Below are 8,660 nucleotides of genomic sequence, written 5' to 3'. Positions count from 1 at the left end.
ATATATATACATCATATACATACACATACATATACATACACATACATATACATCATATACACATACATCATATACATACACATACATATACATCATATACATCATATACAGATACATCATATTCATATACATACACATACATATACATCTGGTGCTTTCTTATGACTTCTACTTGGACATGGACAAAGAATCCATATACATAAAGTACAAATAAATTAATTTTTTTAAGAAAAGATGAGTGTTTCAAGGGTGTGGGGAAAAGAAAATCCACACTACTGTGGGGACACAATTTAGCACAACCATTGTGCTAATTTATATGGAGAGTCTGCAAAAAAACTAAAAATGCAATGGCTTCAATGCAGACCTGTTCTTAGAAATACTGACAGCTAAAGGGAATGGAGTCAGTGCCTCAAGGAGACAGCTGCACCATGCCATTGAAGCCCAGAAATGGAACGAAACTGAATCAAACTGAATCTACATCAGCGGAAGACTGGAAAGGATAGATGGATGGAGAGAAGTGGAGGAAGAGAAGAGTAGGAGGAGAGAGAAAAGAGAAGAGGAGGGAAAGGGGAAAAGGAGGAGGAGGAAGAGGAGGAAGAGGAGAAGATTTAAAAAGCAGAAAATTTCACTATTTGCAAAAACAGACAAATTTGGATGTTATTACACAAGACAGGCATAGAAAGGTGGTTACTCCACTGTGGTAATTTATGCGCAATCCCCATTGTGGCAAGTTACTGCAATCAGAAAAGTCCCAGCTCACAGAAAGGACTATAGTCAGCACATTGGTGAAACTGCAAGTGGCCGTTTAAGAGGAGAGATAAGCGCTGGAAATCATCCACACCACACAGTGAGTACACTTGAGCTGCATATTTCAAAATTGCTCAGATTAAATTTCAGGTTTTCTGATGACGAAGCAAAGAACAACAAACAAGACCAGAAACCAATCTCCACATGAGCACAAGTATCAAGGCAATTGTGAATGAGGGTGTGCGGTCACACCTGTTACACACTTAGATTCAGCATCTCAGAGAGCATGTGCTCTTCAGAGTCACGTGGTTCACTACAACTAAGCCCGACTTCTGTTTGTCAGTAATACAACTAAGATGATGATAAGGGAAGAGATGAATAGCCACGAAAATTACATTCTGCCCCAGGATGCTAACTTTTAATTCAAAGTGTTTGCTTATGTATGAATAGGTTCATGTTTTCACTGACTATAGGTCTGTGTACCATGTGTGTGCCTGCTGCCTGAGAGGTCCAGAAAAATCGGGCCCAGGAACTGTTACAAAAGGCTGTGTGGGTTCTGGAGCCCCCAACCCAGGTACTCTGCAAGAGCAGTAAGTGATTTATTTTTTAAACTCTGAGCCCCCCTCTCTCTTTAATCTCTTAGTTTTAGTTTTTACATTTACTTTTATATGCTGAAAGTGCCTTATAAAAATATCCAAGAACAACTCAAATAAATTATCACAAGTAATAAACAAACATCTGCTGTTGCTAAGGTCCGCAGGCACAGCGGTGTTTCTCACTTGCTTTCTGTTCTCACTGTTCCCACCCCTGTGGGTGTCACATTTCTCAGAATGGCATTGACAAGCTGTATCTGGCCCTCTCCTCCCTCCACAGGCTTGTATTCAGACCTGCCTTACATTGCCATGTGCACAGCAGACACCCCTTGGCATTAACACCTTCCCCTCTCACCAGCCCCTTGCCGGAGCACGGACCCCCACTCCTGGTTCTCAGGAAGCACCTTGGCAGGGCTCCAGTTCTTTCCTATCAAGAGCCATTAGATCCCTGTTCATCTGAGTTTCCACCTGAGGCAGCACACATCCCTGTGCAATTCTCCAGCTGCACACACCCCCATGCAATTCTCCAGCTGCACACACCCCCATGCAATTCTCCAGCTGCACACATCCCCATGCAATTCACCAGCTGCCTGTGTCTCCACCTCCTCTAGGAGGCCAAGTAGCTCTTCCCCTTCAGAGCACACAGCTTTGATCTAATGTCCCCTAAACCGTGTATATTAATGATGGCCCCCAGCTGGTGGCTGTCTGAGTGTAATGGAATGTGTAGGGGAAGGATGGAGTGGAACAGAGAGGTCACTGGGCATGTACACCTGAAATGGCTCTTGGAACCATGGCTGATTTCCCTCTATGTGTCTGCTTCGACTCTCCTACCTTTCGTGGGGTGAATAGGCCTCCACCATATGTTAATTCCATGGTGTCCTGTGTCACCACAGCCCCATGGCAGTGGCAAACGACGGTGACATCTATGAAATCATGAGCCGAAAGAAACTTGTACTCCTTGTGAATGGTTTTCCTCAGGCATCCAGTGACGGTGACCGACATGCTCTTCCTGCAGCTCTTCCAGGACCCACTGTGGCCTGTTCTGAGCAGGCCAACCTTGGCATTCTGTTAACATGGGCATCCAATCATGGCTCTGCTCCTCTCAAAGGCTTTGGCTCTTACTACACCCTGTAGGTCAGCATCCTCCACTGCCCTCCCTCTGACTCCCTCTGCTCTAAACCTCAGCCCTTCTAGCAGCTCCACACTCTAAGCCAGCTTCTGCCTCTGAGTCATTAGACACTGTTCCCAAGTCTATCTCCCTGAGGCACCTTCCTCCAACAGACTCATGGAGGCTGCTTTCTCCCACCCTGAGAGCTCTCCAAACATTACCTACATGTCAGCAGCTCCTCTCCTGCATCAGCTGTCTGCACATTCACTTATCCAGTCGACATGTCCTAATTCATTGCATAGTTTTATTCCTGTTCTCACCTTTGCATCAGCCAGTCTTCGGTAACAGAAACGGGAAGGGCTCCATGTCCAGAAGTATCCCTGGCACCCATGAAAGTGGTCCATATGTAGTAATAGAGTCACTTCTGCACATGGTCCCTGGTGCATGACAAGCACATACTAACTTAAATAAACAGCTAGAGGCTGAGGTGAGGACAGGAAGGAAAGGTTGGGGTGACTCCTTATGCAGCCTTCAGTACAGGGGGCTGGGAAGGCTGAGTGAGAGATTTGTGATTGCAGTGAATGGAGAACATTGGAAGGAGAGTCCAGCAGCACACAGAACACGCAAGGCTCCCAGAGCCTGTGATGTCTGCCCATCTCCATTCATGGTGAGAATTCAGGATTGTTCAGGAAGTGGAGGAAAAGGGAATGGGTGCATCTGGAAACTCATTTTGAGGGTCGTCGTCAAGGATAAAGGGAATCTAGTGGCTAGGAACATGAGGACCAGAGATGATCAGAATTCAAGTAGAGGACAGAGTAAGAAAAGGTCCAGGGTGAGGAGAAGAAGAGGAGGAGGTAAGGGGGAGGGGGATGGAGAGAGAGAGAGAGTGGTTCGTGGCATAAAGTGGGGAGAGAGCTCACAGTAGAGTCACACATCTGGATGTTGGCACAGAAGAAATCATGAGCTTCATGGTGCTTAGCAGAGACAAGGCTTTATGATAGGGTTAGGTGGCTGACCATGCTAGGCAGATCATTCTGTGACCATTACAAGGAGGGTCCAAAAGGAAGTGAGACTGTGCAGGGATGCTACTTCACTCACCTGAGACACTAACTGAACACCGTGTCTACATAATCTCTGTGCACTGCTGTCTTTGCTTTCTTCTTCCCACAGGATCTCACTCTCAGTGAAGAGACTAGGGACATCTCAGGGAACACTCTGCAGCAGCCACCTTCCCAATGCCCTGATCAGAGGCTGGATGGGTAACTGAGAGAAAGATATGCACTATCCCCAAGATATCTTTGTTGAAATTAACTTCTTCCTACATGAGTGACAGCTCAGGTCAGCATCTGACCATGTGGCATTCTCACTGCCTACAAACCCCTTACCTGTGCCTATGCCTCCAGACCCTTTCTAGTACCCCAGCACTGGGCCTCTCATATTTAGCATCAGGTGGCTGCTTTACTCATACATTCTCCCTCTCTCAGGGCAGCACTCACTAGAGGATGATGAGGCACACCCCAAGAAGCATGACTTTAACCACTGCTTCTACAACAACCACTAGAACCACCTCTGCTATCAGCCCTGATTTCCCTGCAGAAATGTGGTCAGTGATAGAGCAAGACCTTTCTCCCTCAGTAGGATTGGGTCCTTTAAATACCCCCTCATCTCTGGACTGAAGACCATATGAATTCAGTATTACCTCCACCCTATACTATCCAGAAAAACCAGAGAGCACTAGAAAGATAGAAGACAGATAGATAGATAGATAGATAGATGATAGATAGATAGATAGATAAATAGACAGATAGGAAATTTATTAAAATGATTTATATGCTGAGGTTCAGCTAATCCAGCAATGGCTGCCTATGAATGAAAGGTCCAAAAATCCAGAAGTTGTTCAGTCTGAGAAGTTGAATGTCTCATCTAGTATTCAGTGTATGATGGAATCCCAAAAAAGTAGATTCTGATACCTACAATAAAGAAATAGACTTGCTGATGAGGACAGGAACAAGCAGGCAAAGAGCAAAGCAGCCTTCTTCCATGTCTTTATATAGACTTCTAGAAGAAGACATTACTCAGATTAGAGGTTGTTTTTCCCAACTCAAAAGATCTGGATGAAAGGTGTGTCTTCCCACCTCAAAATCCAGATTAAGATCAAGTCTTCCTACCTTAGTATCTGGATTAGAAGTGGATTTTCTCAAAAGTGCCTCAGAGGTGTGCCACTCTGTATCTTGGTTTTAGTCAATTCCAGATGTAGTCAAGTTGACAACCAAGAACATCCATCATAAGTCCATCCCATGCCAACTTGACACACAATCATATCTCCTTAGATCATGATTAATTTCCAAATGAAAACAATGAGCAGGTCATAATAATACACATGGTATAACTGTTCCATGTACAATATGTATTATATATTTAACCAGGTCATAACTATGCCTAGCATGATATGACTCTTCCTCATACAACTGCAAACACATTATAAATTTAGAATAGGTGGCAATGTCCCTTGAGGGACATTCTTTTAGTATCTCAAACTTAAATAAGATAACAATAGATATTTTCTTAATTGATGTTACATTACAACAAAATCAAGAAAATAAAACACATATATTTGCACAAATGCATTCTTAGCAAAATGAGAGAAACACTTATGTCAATTATAATTCCTATTTCTGCTACTGCTCATGTGACATTAGCTGGTATTTATAACCACCTTCCTCTGCTACTCATTCTGCTCTTCATCTACCCTCAGCAAACATCTCAGCAGATTTGGCTCTTTTCCTAGAGGAGTGACTCATACCTTCAATCTTGACAATCTGTGCATGCTCTTTAATATCCTGCCTGGATTAGACTGCTGTGGTTTCCCCTTGACTTTAATTACAGGACATGGTAGAACCAAGAGACACTCTAAACTTTAGAGCTAAAGGATCCCCTGCACTCCAGACACAATCTTTCTTACTTCCGTTGTGGAGAAACAATCTAGTTTCTCCATGGTAATCTGGATTAATCACCCCTCTTAACTCTGTTATTTCTTTTTTAGCATATTGGTTTAAAAGCATCAGAAACCCGAAGTGGCCAGGGTGAAATCTGAGCCTCTAGTTCAATGAAATATTTGTTGTTGCTCCTAGCAGGAGACTTATCCACTCTGGAACGAAAACTTTTAGGTCAGCAGAACTTAAGGTCCTGGGAACAAGAAGCATTTTTTTCCTTAGTGGGTCACTGGGGGTAATAAAGAGTGTAACTATTCTCTTTTACACTTCTTGATTCTTGGACCCACGGATCCTTGCTATGAGAGAGATCAATCCATATACTGGACACTAATTCAAAGACTATACCACATTCTAGGGAACCCGTTGTCCTAGTTCTCCAGACCATTTGCACCTAATTGGCACTGTAACTGTGACTTTGAAAGTCCATTCCATCTTTCTATCAGGCCAGATGCTGGGGAATATGGTAATATCAGCGGACTTAGAGATTCTGGGCCCACTGTCACACTTTCTGGCTGTGAAGTGAGTACCTTGGTCAGAAGTAATATTGTGTGGAATATCATGACAGTGGATAAGGCATTCTGTAAATCCATGGATGGTGATTTTGGCAGAAGAATTACATACAGAAAAGGAGAGTCCATAACCAGAAGGAGTGTCTATTCCAGTAAGGACTTTGTCTTAGTTTGAGTTCCTATTGCTGTGAAAAAGTACCATGATCATGGCAATTCTTATATAGGAAAATATTTAATTAGGGTTGTGTTACAGTTCAGACATTTAGCCCACTATCATCATGGCAGGAAACATGGCAGCATGCAGGCAGACATGGTGCTGGAGAAGAAGTTGAGATGTCAAAATGTCTACATCTTGATCCAAAGGTAGCAGAAGGAGATTTCCATACTAGACCTAGGTTGAACATATGAGACCTCAAAGCCTGCCTCCACACTGACACCATTTCTTCCAACAAGGTCACACCTACTCCAACAAGGTTACACCTCCTAATAGTGCCACTCCCTGTGGACCTATAGGGACCATTTTTAATCAAACCACCACAGTGAATTAAAGGCAAATGTGGTGGGAACCACCACCCTTGCATCTTTCAAGTCTTGATGGTGGCACTAATTTCTGTAATTCCTCCAGAGATGTGACACTGTTTTTGATTCAATATTTTCCTTGCCAGAGGCAAATCTATACCCAGTGTTCTCAACTTTAACAGCCCTCATTTCACAGGTTAGGGAACCAATATTCTGTCAACTCCCAAGTATATTTAGCTCAATTATACATTCTGGGACTGGGGAAATAGCCACAGGATGAGTTCAGGTACACACTGGACCTACCTATCATAAATTGGACTTTAGCCAAAACTCAACCACCTGACCTTCATAGCTTCCACTTTAACTGGAGGGCCATGATGTTTCTTGAGGTCCCCCCAAATCAGTGTCAATCCAGAGCCAATACTCTATAGACCCTGGAGAGTCTGCTTTCTTTCCTCCAATGTACAGTTACTTTGTAAAACTCAGTAGGCCCCCTTTTTGAAGGACTGGGTAAAGGCTAACTAAAATCTTTTAGGTGTTTTATCAAGGTCCTTCCTCAAGGAGACCTGGCCTTCTCTTCATTCAAGGGGTCTTCAAACTGGCTCAAGTCTGGACAGTGATTCACGGGCAGAGATTTCCTTTTGCTGTGAACCAATGTACCCTTTCTTTCATCTGAGAATTTTCCCATGTATCAAACAAAATTTCAGTATGCTTTTATCAATTTCATTCATGATTGATTAACTAGTACCAAAGGACCGTACAAGTCATGCCACTATAAAGTTCACTTTGCCTGTGCTGACCATTATGAGTTAGGCTATTGTGAACATTGCTTTGCCTATGCTTCCTATTGTGATAACTATAATCACTTTGTCTTTGGCAATTCAATGCTGCCGAATGGCCTCTGCTACCTCCGGGACCCAGTTAAACCCGTTGCATTTAATCCTTCCACCTTGAGTAGCAGCGTCTTCAACCCTAAGATCTGGCACAAGGAAAAGGGCAAGCTCTTCAAATGTACTGGTTCGTTTCTCTCCATTTTGCATCTTATAGGATTAGTGAAAGGCCTGCCTATTGTGGAGGATTAGGTTTTATATAAGGTACCCACTTTAGCATTGCAATTTCCCTGAGCCTTAAAAGCCCTTTACCAACACTAAAGCAAGGGATACCAGGCATCTCCAGTTCCTTTTCAGTAGGCCACCTTTTTTTTAAATTTTTTTTTTATTTTTTTTAAATCAAATCATAATTTTTACTTATTCACACAGGGGTTATAAACACAAAAAGGCAGGACATAGAGAAGGGGGTGACACCGGAGCATCGGTGTTCAGGGGGAGTACAGATATCTTTCAGAACATGGTATCGGCTGGGTGAAGGTTCAGGGGACAGGTCACTATGACTCTGTCTATGATTCACTTGTCCTTATCTAAGTTGGTATTATCCACCAAGGCTACCTATTTACAAGGTCTATGACTACTCAGGCTGGTAAATTTCCACAAAAGCTGCCTGTTTATAATAGCTTATAGCTTTCTGTTTCAATGTTTTTCCACAGAGACCCAAGACTTGGTGTTAGTATACATGTATGACAGGCTTATTGCTGATTTTAGGCCTATGGCTGATTTTAGGCCTTCAGTGTGTAAGCAGGGCTGCCCCTGACATCTCCTCCCTTCTCTAAGTATAGAAGGGCTGTGGCGATTCTAATCTTACAAGGGCGGGGAAAGAGGCCTGACCTCCAGTAATTAAAGGGGAGTTTATAATGGCTCCGGTCCCCCTGTTGTTGTCCAGTGAGGCATGAAGGCCATACCCATCACGATGTCTTTTTCCTAGAGAGGGGATACTTTTGACATCAACCCCTATCAAATGCTCAGCCAACCATTTGAACAAACTTTTGACACCTTTTTTAAACTACAGGAACATACAAAACCCAGACTCTCCACTCAGAGCACCCATACCAATAAATTGGGCTTTGTTCCCCGAAGCCCACATGGTGGTTCATAACCATCTAATTTTCAGTTCCAGGCATTCAATTCCATCCTCCAGTATGCATATATATATACAGGCAAAAAAATATACACATAAAGTATTTTCCTTTTTTACTGAATTTTTTTCATATCATGTATTCTGATTGTAGTTTCTCTTCCCTTAAGTCCTCCAAGATTTTCCCTGCCCACCCAAATCCACACCCTTCCTTTCTCTCATT

At 43.1% G+C, this 8,660-nt stretch overlaps 1 protein-coding gene across 2 annotated transcripts in view; it reads right to left on the bottom strand.

Moving 5' to 3' along the window:
• Positions 1–2,781, bottom strand: part of LOC114637566 (myeloid cell surface antigen CD33-like) — a 22,982-nt gene extending 20,201 nt beyond the window's left edge. For both annotated transcript variants that reach the window (XM_028785782.1, XM_028785785.1), the window contains exon 1: positions 2,769–2,781. The gene's annotated coding sequence lies outside the window, so the exon portion shown is untranslated. The remainder of the gene's footprint in view (positions 1–2,768) is intronic.
• Between the last annotated feature and the right edge of the window lie 5,879 nt (positions 2,782–8,660).

Source organism: Grammomys surdaster, unplaced genomic scaffold, assembly GCF_004785775.1.
Source record: "Grammomys surdaster isolate TR1022 unplaced genomic scaffold, NIH_TR_1.0 125349, whole genome shotgun sequence".
NCBI lineage: Eukaryota > Metazoa > Chordata > Mammalia > Rodentia > Muridae > Grammomys > Grammomys surdaster.
Note: the sequence above shows the minus strand (reverse complement) of the source record. Positions and strands in the feature narration are given on the sequence as shown.